Below are 17275 nucleotides of genomic sequence, written 5' to 3'. Positions count from 1 at the left end.
ACATGTAGTGTTTTAATATGTATTCATACACTTTTGAAAGACTTCAAGACACTTATCAAAATACTTCTACTTAACAAAAATTCTTACAATTACATCCTCGTTCAGTTTCATCAACAATTCTACTCGTATGCACCCGTATTCGTATTCGTACTCGTACAATACACAGCTTTTAGATGTATGTACTATTGGTATATACACTCCAATGATCAGCTCTTAGCAGCCCATGTGAGTCACCTAACACGTGTGGGAACCATCATTTGGCAACTAGCATAAAATATCTCATAAAATTACAAAAATATGAGTAATCATTCATGACTTATTTACATGAAAACAAAATTACATATCCTTTATATCTAATCCATACACCAACGACCAAAAATACCTATAAACACTTTCATTCTTCAATTTTCTTCATCTAATTGATCTCTTTCAAGTTCTATCTTCAAGTTCTAGGTGTTCTTCATAAATTCCAAAAGTTCTAGTTTCATAAAATCAAGAATACTTCCAAGATTGCAAGTTTACTTCCAAGTTTTCTAAATCCATTCCAAGTAATCATCCAAGATCAAGAAACCTTTGTTACTTACAGTAGGTTATCTTTCTAATACAAGGTAATAATCATATTCAAACTTTAATTCAATTTCTATAACTATAACAATCTTATTTCGAGTGGAAATCTTACTTGAAATTGTTTTCGTGTCATGATTCTGCTTCAAGAACTTTCAAGCCATCCAAGGATCCTTTGAAGCTAGATCTATTTTTCTCATTTCCAGTAGGTTTATCCAAGTAACTTGAGGTATTAATGATTTTCATAACATCATTCTATTCATACATATAAAGCTATCTTATTCGAAGGTTTAAACTTGTAATCACTAGAACATAGTTTAGTTAATTCTAAACTTGTTCGCAAATAAAAGTTAATCCTTCTAACTTGACTTTTAAAATCAACTAAACACATGTTCTATATCTATATGATATGCTAACTTAATGATTTAAAACCTGGAAACACGAAAAACACCGTAAAACCGAATTTACGCAGTCGTAGTAACACCACGGGCTGTTTTGGGTTAGTTAATTAAAAACTATGATAAACTTTGATTTAAAAGTTGTTATTCTGGGAAAATGATTTTTATTATGAACATGAAACTATATCCAAAAATTATGGTTAAACTCAAAGTGGAAGTATGTTTTCTAAAATGGTCATCTAGACGTCGTTCTTTCGACTGAAATGACTACCTTTACAAAAATGACTTGTAACTTATTTTTCTGACTGTAAACCTATACTTTTTCTGTTTAGATTCATAAAATAGAGTTCAATATGAAACCATAGCAATTTGATTCACTCAAAACGGATTTAAAATGAAGAAGTTATTGGTAAAACAAGATTGGATAATTTTTCTCATTTTAGCTACGTGAAAATTGGTAACAAATCTATTCCAACCATAACTTAATCAACTTGTATTGTATATTATGTAATCTTGAGATACCATAGACACGTATACAATGTTTCGACCTATCATGTCGACACATCTATATATATTTCGGAACAACCATAGACACTCTATATGTGAATGTTGGAGTTAGCTATACAGGGTTGAGGTTGATTCCAAAATATATATAGTTTGAGTTGTGATCAATACTGAGATATGTATACACTGGGTCGTGAATTGATTCAAGATAATATTTATCGATTTATTTCTGTACATCTAACTGTGGACAACTAGTTGTAGGTTACTAACGAGGACAGCTGACTTAATAAACTTAAAACATCAAAATATATTAAAAGTGTTGTAAATATATTTTGAACATACTTTGATATATATGTATATATTGTTATAGGTTCGTGAATCAACCAGTGGCCAAGTCTTACTTCCCGACGAAGTAAAAATCTGTGAAAGTGAGTTATAGTCCCACTTTTAAAATCTAATATTTTTGGGATGAGAATACATGCAGGTTTTATAAATGATTTACAAAATAGACACAAGTACGTGAAACTACATTCTATGGTTGAATTATCGAAATTGAATATGCCCCTTTTTATTAAGTCTGGTAATCTAAGAATTAGGGAACATGATTAAGTGTTTCCAACATGTTAAGCAATCAAACTTGTTAAGACTTGATTAATTGAAATAGGTTTCATATAGACAATTGACCACCCAAGTTGACCGGTGATTCACGAACGTTAAAACTTGTAAAAACTATACGATGACATATATATGGTTATATATATAGTTAACATGATTTTATTATAAGTATGTATCTCATTAGGTATTTTAACAATGAGTTATATACATAAAAATGAGACTATTAATTTAAGAAACTCGAAAACGATATATATAACGATTATCGTTATAACAACGTCTTACTAGGTACATATGAATCATATTAAGATATTGATACACTTGGTTAATTATGTTAAATGATAAGTAAATATATTATTAAGTGTATTAACAATGAAATACATATGTAAAAATAAGACTACTAACTTAATGATTTCGAAACGAGACATATATGTAACGATTATCGTTGTAACGGCATTTAACTGTATATATATCATACTAAGATATATTATATATCATAATATCATGATAATATAACAATTTAACATCTCATTTGTTATAATAAACAATGGGTTAACATTGGGAAACCCATAAGTTACGATGTGTTTACTTTGACGCATATATTGTGGGGAACCCAAATGCTATTTTACGCAACGGGTTAAGAAATTATTTTGACTCAATGTATCTGAATATAGGACTTCATGATTTAGAAAAAGCGGCTAACATGCAACATAAAGAAGCATGCTATGCTTACGGGTTAGTAATGTTCGCTTCTCACCAAAGTGAGAAAAAGAACATCGGGCTACAACTATTAAACAAAACGTTCCCACAAGTGACGGAGTCGGTAATTGGGGTAAGAAATGAGGTTTTTAGGTTATTACGAGACTGTTGGTCATTACGTAACCCTCGTCCCTTTGATGACGTTACAACACACTGTCTTATCAACGGCCATAACGGTTATGTTCCACAAGACCAAGGATGGGAAGTAGTCCTAGTAAAACCAGAATGCATGACTTGTTTCTGGACGTATGAATTACGTGTCTTTATTGCCTTTGCTGAACGACTTGTGTACTAGCTAGAATTATCTTCACAACTATCTTGTATCAAAGTTATTGTGTGCTATATTTCATGCTTTATGTAAAATAAGCGGTATTGTAAGTTTGTATAATATTGTATAAAAGTTTGAACGCGAAATATTATTATAATCAGTTTTTCATATAGAATTGTAGTAGTTGAATTGTATATTAGCTACTAAGTATGAACTTAACGTGTAGGTACTACCCAAATTTAAACTTATAAAACGCTAATATGAAGAAAAAGCTTTTATAAATGAGTTCATATTATGCTACGAAATACTATTAACTACTCTTAATATTCTGTATGATTAACTTGTTCTATTTGACTATTTTGAAGGAAATGGCACCGACTACTCGACACACCGTGAATATGAATGAAGAGGAATTCCGTACTTTTCTAGCTTCAAACATAGCCGCAGTACAGGCTGCGCTACATACCAACAATAACCTTCGATCTAGCAGTACAGGAAATCGTGTAGGATGCACCTACAAAGAATTCACTACCTGCAAACCTTTGGAATTTGATGGAACTGAAGGACCGATCGGATTGAAACGGTGGACCGAGAAGGTCGAATTGGTGTTTGCCATAAGTAAGTGTACTGAAGAGGACAAAGTGAAGTACGCTACGCATACCTTCACAGATTATGCGTTAACATGGTGGAATACCTATCTAGAGCAAGTGGGACAAGATGATGCGTACGCACTACCGTGGTCAGCATTCAACCACTTGATGAACGAGAAGTACCGTCCCAGAACCGAGGTCAATAAGCTCAAGACAGAACTTAGAGGGTTACGAACCCAAGGATTTGATATTACCACGTACGAAAGACGATTCACAGAATTGTGCCTATTGTGTCCGGGAGCGTTCGAAGATGAGGAAGAGAAGATCGACGCGTTTGTGAAAGGATTACCGGAAAGAATCCAAGAAGATATAAGTTCACAGGAGCCCGCCTCCATACAACAGGCATGTAGAATGGCTCACAAACTAGTGAACCAGACTGAGGAAAGAATTAAAGAACAGACGGCTGAAGAGGCCAATGTGAAGCAAGTCAAAAGAAAGTGGGAGGAAAACGGTGATAAGAATCACCAATACAACAACAACAGCAATTACAATAATAATCGCAACAATTATCCCAACAATCGCAACATCAATCGCAACTACAACAACAACAACAACAACAACAACAACAACAACAACAACAACAACAACAACAACAACAACAACAACAACAACAACAACAACAACAACAACAACAACAACAACAACAACAACAACAACAACAATAACAACAACAACAGCAGCAGCAGCAGCAGCAGCAGCAGCAGCAGCAGCAGCAGCAACAGCAACAACAACAACAACAACAACAACAACAACAACAATAATCATCCCAACAATAATAACAACCGCAACAACAACAACAACAACAACAACAATCAGAAGCAGCTATGCCAAAGGTGTGAAAAGTATCACTCGGGGTTCTGCACCAAATTTTGCAACAAGTGTAAAAGAAATGGTCATAGCGCGGCGAAGTGTGAGGTCTACGGACCAGGGGTTAACAGAACGAAAGGAACAAATGGTGTCGGAACGAGTAATGGCGGAGCAAGTAGTGTCGGAGCAAGTTATGCCAATGTAGTTTGTTATAAATGTGGAAAACTGGGCCACATTATTAGAAATTGCCCGAACCAGAAGAACACGAATGGACAAGGCTGCGGAAGAGTTTTCAATATTAATGCAGCAGAGGCACAGGAAGACCCGGAGCTTGTTACGGGTACGTTTCTTATTGACAATAAATCTGCTTACGTTTTATTTGATTCGGGTGCGGATAGAAGCTATATGAGTAGAGATTTTTGTGCTAAATTAAGTTGTCCATTGACGCCGTTGGATAGTAAATTTTTACTCGAATTAGCAAACGGTAAATTAATTTCAGCAGATAATATATGCCGGAATCGAGAAATTAAACTGGGTAGCGAAATATTTAAGATTGATTTGATACCAGTAGAGTTAGGTAGTTTTGATGTAATAGTTGGCATGGACTGGCTGAATAAGGTGAAAGCAGAGATCGTATGTTATAAAAATACAATTCGCATTGTACGAGAAGAAGGAGAACCCTTAATGGTGTACGGAGAAAAGGGCAACATGAAGCTACATCTTATTAGTAATTTGAAGGCACAAAAACTAATAAGAAAAGGTTGCTATGCTATTCTAGCACACGTCGAGAAAGTACAAACTGAAGAAAAGAGCATCAATGATGTTCCCGTCGCAAAAGAATTTCTCGATGTATTTCCGAAAGAATTACCGGGACTACCTCTACATCGATCTGTTGAATTTCAAATAGATCTTGTACCAGGAGCTGCACCAATAGCTCGTGCTCCTTATAGACTCGCACCCAGCGAGATGAAAGAACTGCAAAGCCAACTGCAAGAACTATTAGAACGTGGTTTCATTCGACCAAGCACATCACCATGGGGAGCTCCTGTTTTGTTTGTCAAGAAGAAGGATGGTACATTTAGGTTGTGTATTGACTACAGAGAGTTGAACAAACTTACCATCAAAAACCGTTATCCACTGCAGAGAATTGACGACTTATTTGATCAACTACAAGGCTCGTCGGTTTATTCGAAGATCGATTTACGTTCTGGATATCATCAAATGCGAGTAAAGGAGGATGATATTCCAAAAACTGCTTTTAGGACGCGTTATGGTCATTACGAGTTTATGGTTATGCCATTTGGATTGACTAACGCACCAGCTGTGTTCATGGACCTTATGAACTGAGTGTGTGGACCATATCTTGACAAGTTTGTCATTGTTTTCATCGATGACATACTTATTTACTCAAAGAATGATCAAGAGCACGAAGAACATTTGAGAAAAGTGCTAGAAGTATTGAGGAAAGAAAAACTGTACGCTAAGTTTTCAAAGTGTGCATTTTGGTTGGAAGAAGTTCAATTCCTCGGTCACATAGTGAACAAAGAAGGTATCCAGGTGGACCCGGCAAAGATCGAAACCGTTGAAAAGTGGGAAACCCCAAAAACTCCGAAGCATATACGTCAATTTTTAGGATTGGCTGGTTACTACAGAAGATTCATCCAAGATTTCTCCAAAATAGCAAAACCCTTGACTGCATTAACGCATAAAGGGAAGAAATTTGAATGGAAGGATGAACAAGAGAAGGCGTTTCAATTATTGAAGAAAAAGCTAACTACGGCACCTATATTGTCATTGCCTGAAGGGAATGATGATTTTGTGATTTATTGTGACGCATCAAAGCAAGGTCTCGGTTGTGTATTAATGCAACGGACGAAGGTGATTGCTTATGCGTCTAGACAATTGAAGATTCACGAGCAAAATTATACGACGCATGATTTGGAATTAGGCACGGTTGTTTTTGCATTAAAGACTTGGAGGCACTACTTATATGGGGTCAAAAGTATTATATATACCGACCACAAAAGTCTTCAACACATATTTAGTCAGAAACAACTGAATATGAGGCAGCGTAGGTGGATTGAATTGTTGAATGATTACGACTTTGAGATTCGTTACCACCCAGGGAAGGCAAATGTGGTAGTCGATGCCTTGAGCAAAAAGGACAGAGAACCCATTCGAGTAAAATCTATGAATATAATGATTCACACTAACCTTACTACTCAAATAAAGGAGGCACAATAAGGAGTTTTAAAAGAGGGAAATTTAAAGGATGAAATACCCAAAGGATCGGAGAAGCATCTTAATATTCAGGAAGACGGAACCCGGTATAGGGCTGAAAGAATTTGGGTACCAAAATTTGGAGATATGAGAGAAATGGTACTTAGAGAAGCTCATAAAACTAGATACTCAATACATCCTGGAACGGGGAAGATGTACAAGGATCTTAAGAAACATTTTTGGTGGCCAGGTATGAAAGCCGATATTGCTAAATATGTAGGAGAATGTTTGATGTGTTCTAAGGTCAAAGCTAAATATCAGAAACCATCAGGTCTACTACAACAACCTGAAATCCCGTAATGGAAATGGGAAAACATTACCATGAATTTCATTACTAAATTGCCAAGGACTGCAAGTGGTTATGATACTATTTGGGTAATAGTTGATCGTCTCACCAAGTCAGCACACTTCCTGCCAATAAGAGAAGATGACAAGATGGAGAAGTTAGCACGACTGTATTTGAAGGAAGTCGTCTCCAGACATGGAATACCAATCTCTATTATCTCTGATAGGGATGGCAGATTTATTTCAAGATTCTGGCAGACATTACAGCAAGCATTGGGAACTCGTCTAGACATGAGTACTGCCTATCATCCACAAACTGATGGGCAGAGTTAAAGGACGATACAAATGCTTGAAGACATGCTACGAGCTTGTGTTATTGATTTCGGAAACAGTTGGGATCGACATCTACCGTTAGCAGAATTTTCCTACAACAACAGCTACCATTCAAGCATTGAGATGGCGCCGTTTGAAGCACTTTATGGTAGAAAGTGCAGGTCTCCGATTTGTTGGAGTGAAGTGGGGGATAGACAGATTACGGGTCCGGAGATTATACAAGGTCTTCAATCATGTCATGAAAAATAGCTACCATGCACCTTTGGAAGGTAGCAGGAGCATTGCATAAGCCAAAAGGCATACGCCGATAGGAGAAAGTACCATAAGGACATGTAAAGGTCGTTTTCTCTTGGTCCTCGGGTGCTATAGGGATTTGGAAATATGCCGAGAAACCGTCAAGAAAACAATAAAAATTCTTTCCCGCTAATCTTTCCAACATTTGATCAATGTAAGGAAGGGGAAAATGGTCTTTTCGGGTAGCATCATTTAATTTCCTGTAATCAATGCATACCCTCCAACCCGTGATAGTCCTGGTAGAAATTAATTGGTCGTCTTCATTTGTGACAACGGTCATGCCACCCTTTTTGGGCACTCATTGGACCGGACTCACCCAAGGACTATCCGAAATTGGATAAATAAGACCCGCATCTAGGAGTTTTACAATCTCCTTCTTAACAACTTCTTGCATATTGGGGTTGAGTCGCCTTTGTCTTTGTACACACGGCTTATAGTTATCTTCCATTAATATCTTATGTGTACAATAAGAGGGACTTATACCCTTGATGTCATGAATTTTCCATGCTAGAGCCGTTTTATGGGCTTTTAACATGGAAACAAGCTTAGATTTCTCACTTACAGAGAGTTCGGATGAAATGATCACCGGGAGAGTAGAACCTTCTTGTAGGTAAGCATATTCCAAGTGACTTGGAAGTGGCTTTAGTTCCAAAACGGGAGGTTCTTCAATCGATGTTTTACATCGGTATTCATTCCCTAAATCCAACTTTCTGTACTCTTCATCATTTGGCTCATACCCGTTAGCCATCAAAGTGGTCAACATCTCCACTTCTTCCACCATTGTTTCATCATCACCTTCCGCAAAAATGCATTCTCCTGTACCTTTCAATTCTGGAAATTCCTGCAATAACTCCGAATACGTGTCTACGGTTTGCAAATAATAACATTGATCATCAGTAGACTCGGGGTATTGCAAGGCATGGTCAACGGAAAAGGTAACCTTCATATCCTCAATACTAAGGGTCAATTTCTGCCCATGAACATCTATCATAGCTCTAGCGGTATTGAGGAAAGGTCGACCTAATATAAGAGGCACACGTGTGTCCTCCTCCATGTCTAGAATTACAAAATCAGCCGGAAATACTAGGGTACCTACTTTTACTAACATATTCTCTAAAATTCCACGAGGGAATTTAACAGAGCGGTCTGCTAGTTGGATTGCCATTCGAGTTGGTTTCAGTTCCCCGGGGTTTAGCTTAACATATAATGAATAAGGCATTAAATTTATGCTAGCCCCTAAATCCGCTAATGCTTTAATGCATTCCAAATCTCCCAGGAGACATGGTATGGTAAAACTTCCAGGATCAGCTAGCTTTTTCGGTATTTTGTTCATCAAAATTGCTGAACAATTAGCATTCATGGTGACGGATGAAAGTTCCTCCATTTTCTTCCGATTAGTAAGTAAGTCTTTTAAAAACTTAGCATACTTGGGCATACCTGAGATTACATCAATGAAAGGCATGTTTATGTTAATTTGTTTAAACATATCTAGGAATTTTGACCTTTCGGCCTCTAGCCTCTCTTGTTGTTGTTTTCTTGGGTATGGGAGCGGTGGTTGATATGGTTTCACTACGGGTTTTTCCCGTTCTTCCTTTTCAACCACTTTTTCCGGCTCCTTAACCGGTTCATCATTTTGGTTCAATGGAACCCTGAAATCAGAATTTTCGGGCATTTTTGGAGCATCGTATGCTAGACCACTCCATGTGGTGATAACATTTGCGTGCTCATTTCGTGGGTTTTTACTGGTATCGCCCGGTAAACTACCTGGTTTCCTCTCGCTCAGTAAATTGGCTAAACCACTCATTTGTTTTTCTAAATTTTGAATTGATACTTGTTGGTTTCTAAATTGATGTTCGTTTTTCTCGTTGGTTTGGTTTATATTTGTGACAAGCTGAGTTTGTGATGTAATTAACTTTTCCAACATACTCTCTAAATTTGACTTTTTCTCTTCCTGTTGGGGTTTTTGGTAAAAACTCAGAGTTTGTTGTTGGAACCCACTACTTGACCCTTGTTGAAAATTGGAAGTTTGACCTTGAGGGTTGTAGGGGTTGTTAAAGTTCCGGTTAAATTGGGCTCTTCCCTGAAACTGGTTATTATTTCTTTGGCTTATGAAAGCCAATTCTTCTTTTTGAGCCATGGTTAACCCGGCATCACAATCTTTTCCTAAATGGAGACCTCCACAGTATTCACAACCTACTTTCATACTATGGATTTCCTTGGTGATTTTGTCCATGTTTCGGACAACACCATCTATTTTTACACCTAGGGAGCTTAAGTCATCATAAGCACCGGCGCTTTGGACTTGAGCATTTCGAGTAATTGGGCGTTCTTGATGCCACTCGTGAGAATAATCGGCTAGTTTCTCGATTATCTCATAAGCCTCTTGCTCGGTTTTGTCCATAAGAGAACCACCGGCCGCTTGGTCAATTGAAATTCGGGTTGCTACATCACAACCTTTGTAAAAGATTTGGACCTTTTGAAAGGTATCCAAACCATGGTTTGGACAACCTCTTAGCACTTTGGAAAATCGATTCCATGCTTCGTACAGGGTTTCCATCGGCTTTTGACAGAATTGGGTAATTTCGTGTTGGAGTCTCGCGGACTTGGATGCTGGAAAATATTTCTTAAGAAATTTTTCCAACATACCATCCCACGTTTCTATCGTAGCCTTGGCCAATGAATCTAACCAACTTCGTGCTTCCCCTTGGAGTGTCCAAGGGAAAAGTCTTAACAATATGGCCTGGTCAGTTTCTGGTTTAAGTTTAAATAGAAGACATATCTCTTGAAAGAGACGAATATGTTCGTTTGCATCTTCATTCGGACCACCACCAAATTGACACCTGTTATTAATCATTTGAAGAATAGGTCCTTTTATTTCAAAAGTTACCTCACCAGTAGGTGGAGTAATAGCACTACCTTGTCCGGTCCGGGTTGCTTTCATCTTTGCTGCCATTGATTGTCGTGGTACCAACGGTCTTTCTCCTTCCATTTCAAAATTTGGGGGTTGAACGGGTTTACCAAAGTCTGAATATCGAGGCTTGGTCGTACTTGATTCTGAATCAAAGGTTTCTTGCTTTGATGAAGATTCAAAAATTTCAAGTACTTCTTTTGAAATCCTACCAAGCTTTCTATCAGGTTCTGTAAACGGTGTAAGTAATGGAGATTCTGAACTTCGGGTATGTGGCATATGCGACCTATAAACTGTCAATCACACAACTAACAAAAATTATTAAACATACCGATTCTATAAGTTTAACAATCAAAGATTATTAAAAATTTAAAATAATTAAGAAACTACTTAATCACAAATCAGTTAATAATTCTATTTTGACACAAAACTGTCCCCGGCAGCGGCGCCAAAAACTTGATGTGTGAAAAGTGGTATATGAATTATCGTATGGAAAATACCGGTTTTAGAGATTGCTACACACTAACGGGCAGTGTACCCGATCGTGTAGTAGTATAGTAACTGGTTTAGTTCCGTGTATCGTTCCAAGGACAGTTATATCAGTCAAACTAGAATTAGAAACTATATTATGATTAACTAAGTGAATGAAAGTTAAAAGTACAAGTTTTATGTTTTGGTGGCTATTTAACGATTTAGCCAAATCAAAGAAGGTTAAATGTAAAAACAATATTTTTGTCTTTTAAGTTTATGAAATGAGAATAAATGCAAATAAAGCAAGTAAGATAGTTTTGAATTAAATCAAAGAGATGAAATGTTTATCTAGATATTTTACCCTCGGTATTGGATGTATTTTTAGATATTAAGTCCTGATTGAATAATTATGTGTGTAGTTATCTAATAGGTTCACTAAGAGTTCTCTCGGATAAACACGCAAATACAATAACAAGATCAAGGGTTCCCTTTTCACTATGGTTCTTGTATTTGTAATCAAATAACTATAAGCATGCTAATCACCTAAATCGACTCGCCAAGAGTTCTCTTTAGCAAGTACTCAAACTATAATTACTAAGCGAGGGTTCCCTATTACTTAGACCTTTTCGTTTGTGACTAGTTGATCAACAAGATCAAAGACTTGAATAACAATTGTCTTTGCGTTCGCTCTACACAATTCATTCCTATTTTGTTTAACCGTTTTAATCTAGTTTACCCCCTTGGTCCGGTTTAGCAAACAATCAATCTAAGACAAGTTGATTGTAAATCAATATGATACATCAACAAGAGTTCTCTTTATCAACAACATATCAATTAACTAGATACAAATGATTTTAACAACAATAAGCATGGTTCTTAATTCAAGCTTCAATCTATCACGCATAATACATTCAAACAATAAGATTACATCCAATACCTTGGTTATTAATCTAGACAAACATTATAGAAACTAGCCAAAAATCATGGTAACAGACAACAATACAATCAAATTATTAACTGAAATCATTGCTGAGAACAAGTAAATAACCTACAAGAACAAGAGTTCTTGGATGAAGAAGGTTTTGATGGATGATGCCTTGATGTTGAGCCTCTTCAAAGAGGTTGGAGTTCTCCAATTTGCTCCTGAAAATCGCCTCTAAACTCTCTGGTTCGTATTCTGATGATACAATCTCTAAAAAACTGAAGTTTTAAAGTGGAGAGAGTAGGTAAAAAGCCAAAAAGTCGGCTACACCTACTACGGGACGTCGTCCCAAAGGGCAGGACGGCGTCCCGGTATAAAGGGCTAGACGGCGTCCCAATTTCCGAGACGGCGTCCCGATTTGAAAGACAGGACGGCGTCCCACCTTCCAGGACGGCGTCCTGTTGTGCTAATTTTGACTGTTTCGTTTTCTTTTCAATATTACTTCATTTTAGAGTGCTATCTTGACCCTAACTCGTATCGGGATCAACCAAGGTCATAAATCATCAAAATTCTTTGTAAATCATTCTTCCGATACAAATTTGTACATCTTGGCCTATAGCTTGTAGAACACCTTCATCATCTTCGATTCTAGAGCGTTTTTAGTGATATTGCGATAGATATATATGATGTTATTGAGCAATATCAAAACACCCCACACTTAAACCTTGCTTGTCCTCAAGCAATTCTTTCTTTACAAAGTGGAACAATTATCAAATACAATCACACAATATATATTACAAACATTACATGAATCATTCGAAGCACACGAAACACACACGTTGATATGAAACACAACTCACACTATATGAAACACACGCTTTAAGTACAGTACACTTTTATTGAAATCACACGCACGCTATATTCACAATGGAAACACACACACACATTTTTGGTAGATTAGAGCCAAGTATCCGAAAAATTTGATCCTAGGAAAATCAGGACCTTGATGAAAACGTTTTATGGTTTTGAAAATATCATGCTAGTTTTTAATACTAGACACGTTTTCCGATTTTGTCGGATTTTCTGAATTTTGAAAAATGAGTGCGGGTTTCCCGCTATTGGTCAAGCCAATCCCTCCCACGGTACCTAACATCGCGAGATGTCGGTAGAAAATAATGTGCTTAGGAGGATACACATTACGTCCGGATATCATTGATAATCATGAGGTAATCATCTAATCCGTTAAGTCAATCATAAAGATTGAAGTTCATCAGGCTTAAAAGCTGATATATTACCTTTCTGGAGGTTATCCTTCCGGGGATCTGATAAATCACTAACATTTTGTGTATACATGGTGCCCCCCGTTTTACTAGTTAATCCCCCTCATTGAGACAAACCTTGACTACCAGTTTCCCTGTTTGACGTTGAGGCCTGGTAGATTTCCAGTCGATGTTAGTAATGACTTTTCAAGAGTTTTTGTCACCCTACAACTGGTCTGGACTACATCTTCTGAATTGAATCAGTAAGTGTGTCATTCGGAAGACTTTACTTCCTTGAGGATGGAATAGATACATCCTATTGGTCATAATAGGTGGTCGGACACAACATTGTCCTTGTTAGGAGAAACAATGAGGATCGTCCTTAAGGTTTTCGATCTGGCGCGAGATCCGGTTTCCGACCACGCTATACAATCACCGCTCTCTCACGGTTTACACTCGTTTTGGTACAAGTGACCTACAAGTTAGCTTACTAAACTAGTAGGATTTTCATTCAAATAATTGAATGATAGAGCAACTTCAAAGACTATTAATAATTTAAAATGCAAAACAACATTTATTTTCTTTTAAAATCACAATGCATATGACATGGTTTTGTTTTTGGACTTTTAATCGTTTTTAAGGCTTACATGAAAATTTTAAAATTTTTATAATAAACGCCAAACGCCTTATTTTAGTGAAACGAGTTCCCGATAAATTTCTACTCCCCACCCCACACTTGAGATCATGCAAGGCCCTCATTGCATGAAATCACAAAAAGGATTAAATTTAGAGGGCAAAGTGATAGGGTGATTGTAGAAATTTTCCATTTTTAACCTGTAAATCGTGGAATATGTAGACGGATGCCGCTGAACTTACTGCCAACATAAGAGCATCGTCCATTCCGCGATTATTATCATACACATATCATAATATCGAATGCCAGTCTTTGAAGTTTAATCATGCTGCACAAATTAACAAACCACACAAATCGTAATAAAAATAACGGTGTTTTTACAACCACAACCGTTTATCAAACCACACCATTAGTAAATTATTACAAACCAAAATATTGTCTAAAATCACACCACACAAATTTAATTATCTCAAAACAAAGTACAAAATGATCAAAGGCACGCAGGCCTAGTTATCAAACGGCCAAAAATAATTACCCGAACCATCTCTGTACGGGCGTCCCTGTGGATATTGCTGCTCAAATCTGTTCCGAGCATCCTGCAACGCAGCGGTATTATCATAAATCGGGTGAGGCGGAGGTGGGTTTTGAGGATCCGTGTAATATTGGGGTGTCAGACGTGTCGTCCCATAGTACTGCTCAGGGTTGGAATAAAACAACTCTGAGTTATGGTTATTCCAATCAATATCATAACTCATCCATCCCTGATCGTGCACTTGAGCAATCTGTCGTTGCTCCATTCGCTGCTGACTATCCCACATTCGATCATTGTGCATCCTTTGTTCGTTCGGGCTCAACCTCATGTTATTAACACTACCAACCAAACTGTCCCAACTTGATTGGGACGGATGCCACGGAACCTGTTCACCAACATTAGTCTGTGCCTCCATTTTCGCCTCCTCTTCCTGCCGCTGCTCTTGCTGAACACCACTGCCACTTGCGTCACCTGCACCAACTGCCACAAAAGGCACCAAATGCCCATTTCTATCTTTCATAATGATTTCAGCATTAATATAAAAAACCTTTTTTAATGGTTTCATTACGCTCGTGTACTCCTGTAATCTACTTAAATCAATGTTAAAATGTCGGGCAATTCGGGTGATGTAGTGGCCTCCCAGAAGTGGCTTCCGTAGCCGTGTCTCAGTCGCAATGGCAAGGAAATAATTACCGATTAGCCCAGGAATGTCGGTATAGGAACCCCGCTTGATTTGATCCATAATCCACAAATCTAATGTTTTCACCTTCTCATTACCCTCAATCCTCGCATTAAACGTGCATGCGATGAGTCGATGAAGCAGCTTATCATCCCGGGCTGCGATTTCGTTGTACCTGTGCTTGCATGATCTAAAATGTGCAGGCGCAATATTTGGCTTACAAATTCTGCGCCAATAAGAGGTGTCATCAAAAACATGCCGGCCAACGTAATCAGAAGCCCGCAAATATTCACCTAACTGATTATCGGTGAATTCCTCAAAAATTCCCAGAACTCTACAAAGCTGTAAACTGCTTATACCCCTATCTTGGCCCCCGAGATGAAACCGTAGAAACTCATTCGATAAATAATCGCTGACATTGTTAAACCGCATGGTAGAGTAAAATTCTTTAAGCAGCACCGGATAGATTGGTTCATTGATGCTAAAAACCTGTTCCCAAACGTGGGTGACTACTCTACCGTAAGGAATGGCGAGTAAATTAGAAACATGTCGGCGCATGCCCGCTTCTTCCAATGGCCCCCAGAAAAAATACCAAGTGGCATTAATCGGCCTGCGGTTTATTCTCTCAAACGTTTCGGTGTAGTCTTCGTCGTTCTGAACCTGTGTTAACCAAACTCGAGGATCGTTTAGATCCTCCTCCGCTTCTTCTCCGGAAGACGATGATGAATGATGTTGTTGTTGTGGTGGTGGTGGTTGTCGTGGAGGAGCCAAACCTGCTGTCCTTCCTCTTTTTGCCGGTCCTCCTCTGCTTGATTGTCCCTGCAAAACATTATACACCAAACCAAAAGAACATAGAAACCGTTGTGTTAATGTTAGCTAAAAACATAACCGAGTAGCAGGAGAACTTCATCATTCAATTCCTAGTTCAAAAGCATTATGATTCATTTAAACGAAAGTGCATGTTCACAATTTTAAACCAAAGTCAACCAAAGTCAACATGAATTCGTTAATACACCTTCAAAAAAAATTGAAAATCATAACTTCACAATGTAGCACAAACTTAGGACTCAAAGATTCAAGTATGTTGTGTCATAGGTCATAACATTTAACTTTGCATTCTAATCATATTCATCACAAATCATAATACAATTTTCACAATTTTTAGCTCAAATGACTATCTTAACATCATACATTATGGCATTCCATTCCATTAATTTGATTCAACAGGCCCTTACAAATGAAAAACAAGCATACACATTTCATAAATTCATTACAATTCAACAATATGCTTAGAAATTCACTAACATTCAAAAATGACCCGGCCAAGTTGACATCAACATCACCAACACAATCATATACTTCACAAGAATCATAAACATCATACATAAACTCAACATCATAAATTAAGCATCCCAAATTCGGATTTAATTTCTACAAACCCTAGAATCATGAACAAAACCCTTAAAAGCATGTAATCTTTGCAAAATAAACACATAAGGGCAATTTAAACATCTAAGGCATGTTAATCTTAACAATAATCATGCAAATCAAACACCCCACACTTATCCTTCACCAATTTATAGATATAAACATACAATTCAAGTAATTGATAAAGAAAAGTGTAAAAATGGAGTATCCATACCAAAAAGTTCATGATTTGAAGCTTGAATTTGAAGAAGAAATCGCGAAATTGAGGTAGAAATTAGGGTATTTGGAGAGTGGTTCGTGTTAGGGCAGAGAGAAATAGAGAAGAGTGTGTTTTGTGGATAAGAAATGAGTGGGTAGGTGTATAAAACGCGTATTATTTTCTGAATCAGGGGTTCAGGACGGCGTCCAGGGTTCCAGGACGGCGTCTAGCTTTTAACATTGGGACGGCGTCTTGACCTTTAGGACGGCGTCTAGATATGTAAAACGGGACGGCGTCTAGAATTTTGGGACGGCGTCCTGTTACACTAAAACCCACTGATCTGTTTTTCTGAATCGCGCGCGTTTAGAGGTCATACGTTAATCATTTTGTACCAAACTAAAATTTATCGTGCACACAATACAAAACTAATTACAATTGTGAACCATTTTTTTACGAGTCGTTCACCAAACTCGTCCCCATTTAGATTTA

Source organism: Rutidosis leptorrhynchoides, chromosome 3 (genome assembly GCF_046630445.1).
Source record: "Rutidosis leptorrhynchoides isolate AG116_Rl617_1_P2 chromosome 3, CSIRO_AGI_Rlap_v1, whole genome shotgun sequence".
NCBI classification, from domain to species: domain Eukaryota; kingdom Viridiplantae; phylum Streptophyta; class Magnoliopsida; order Asterales; family Asteraceae; genus Rutidosis; species Rutidosis leptorrhynchoides.
The sequence above is the reverse complement of the archived record's forward strand: the minus strand, read 5'-3'. Positions refer to the sequence as shown.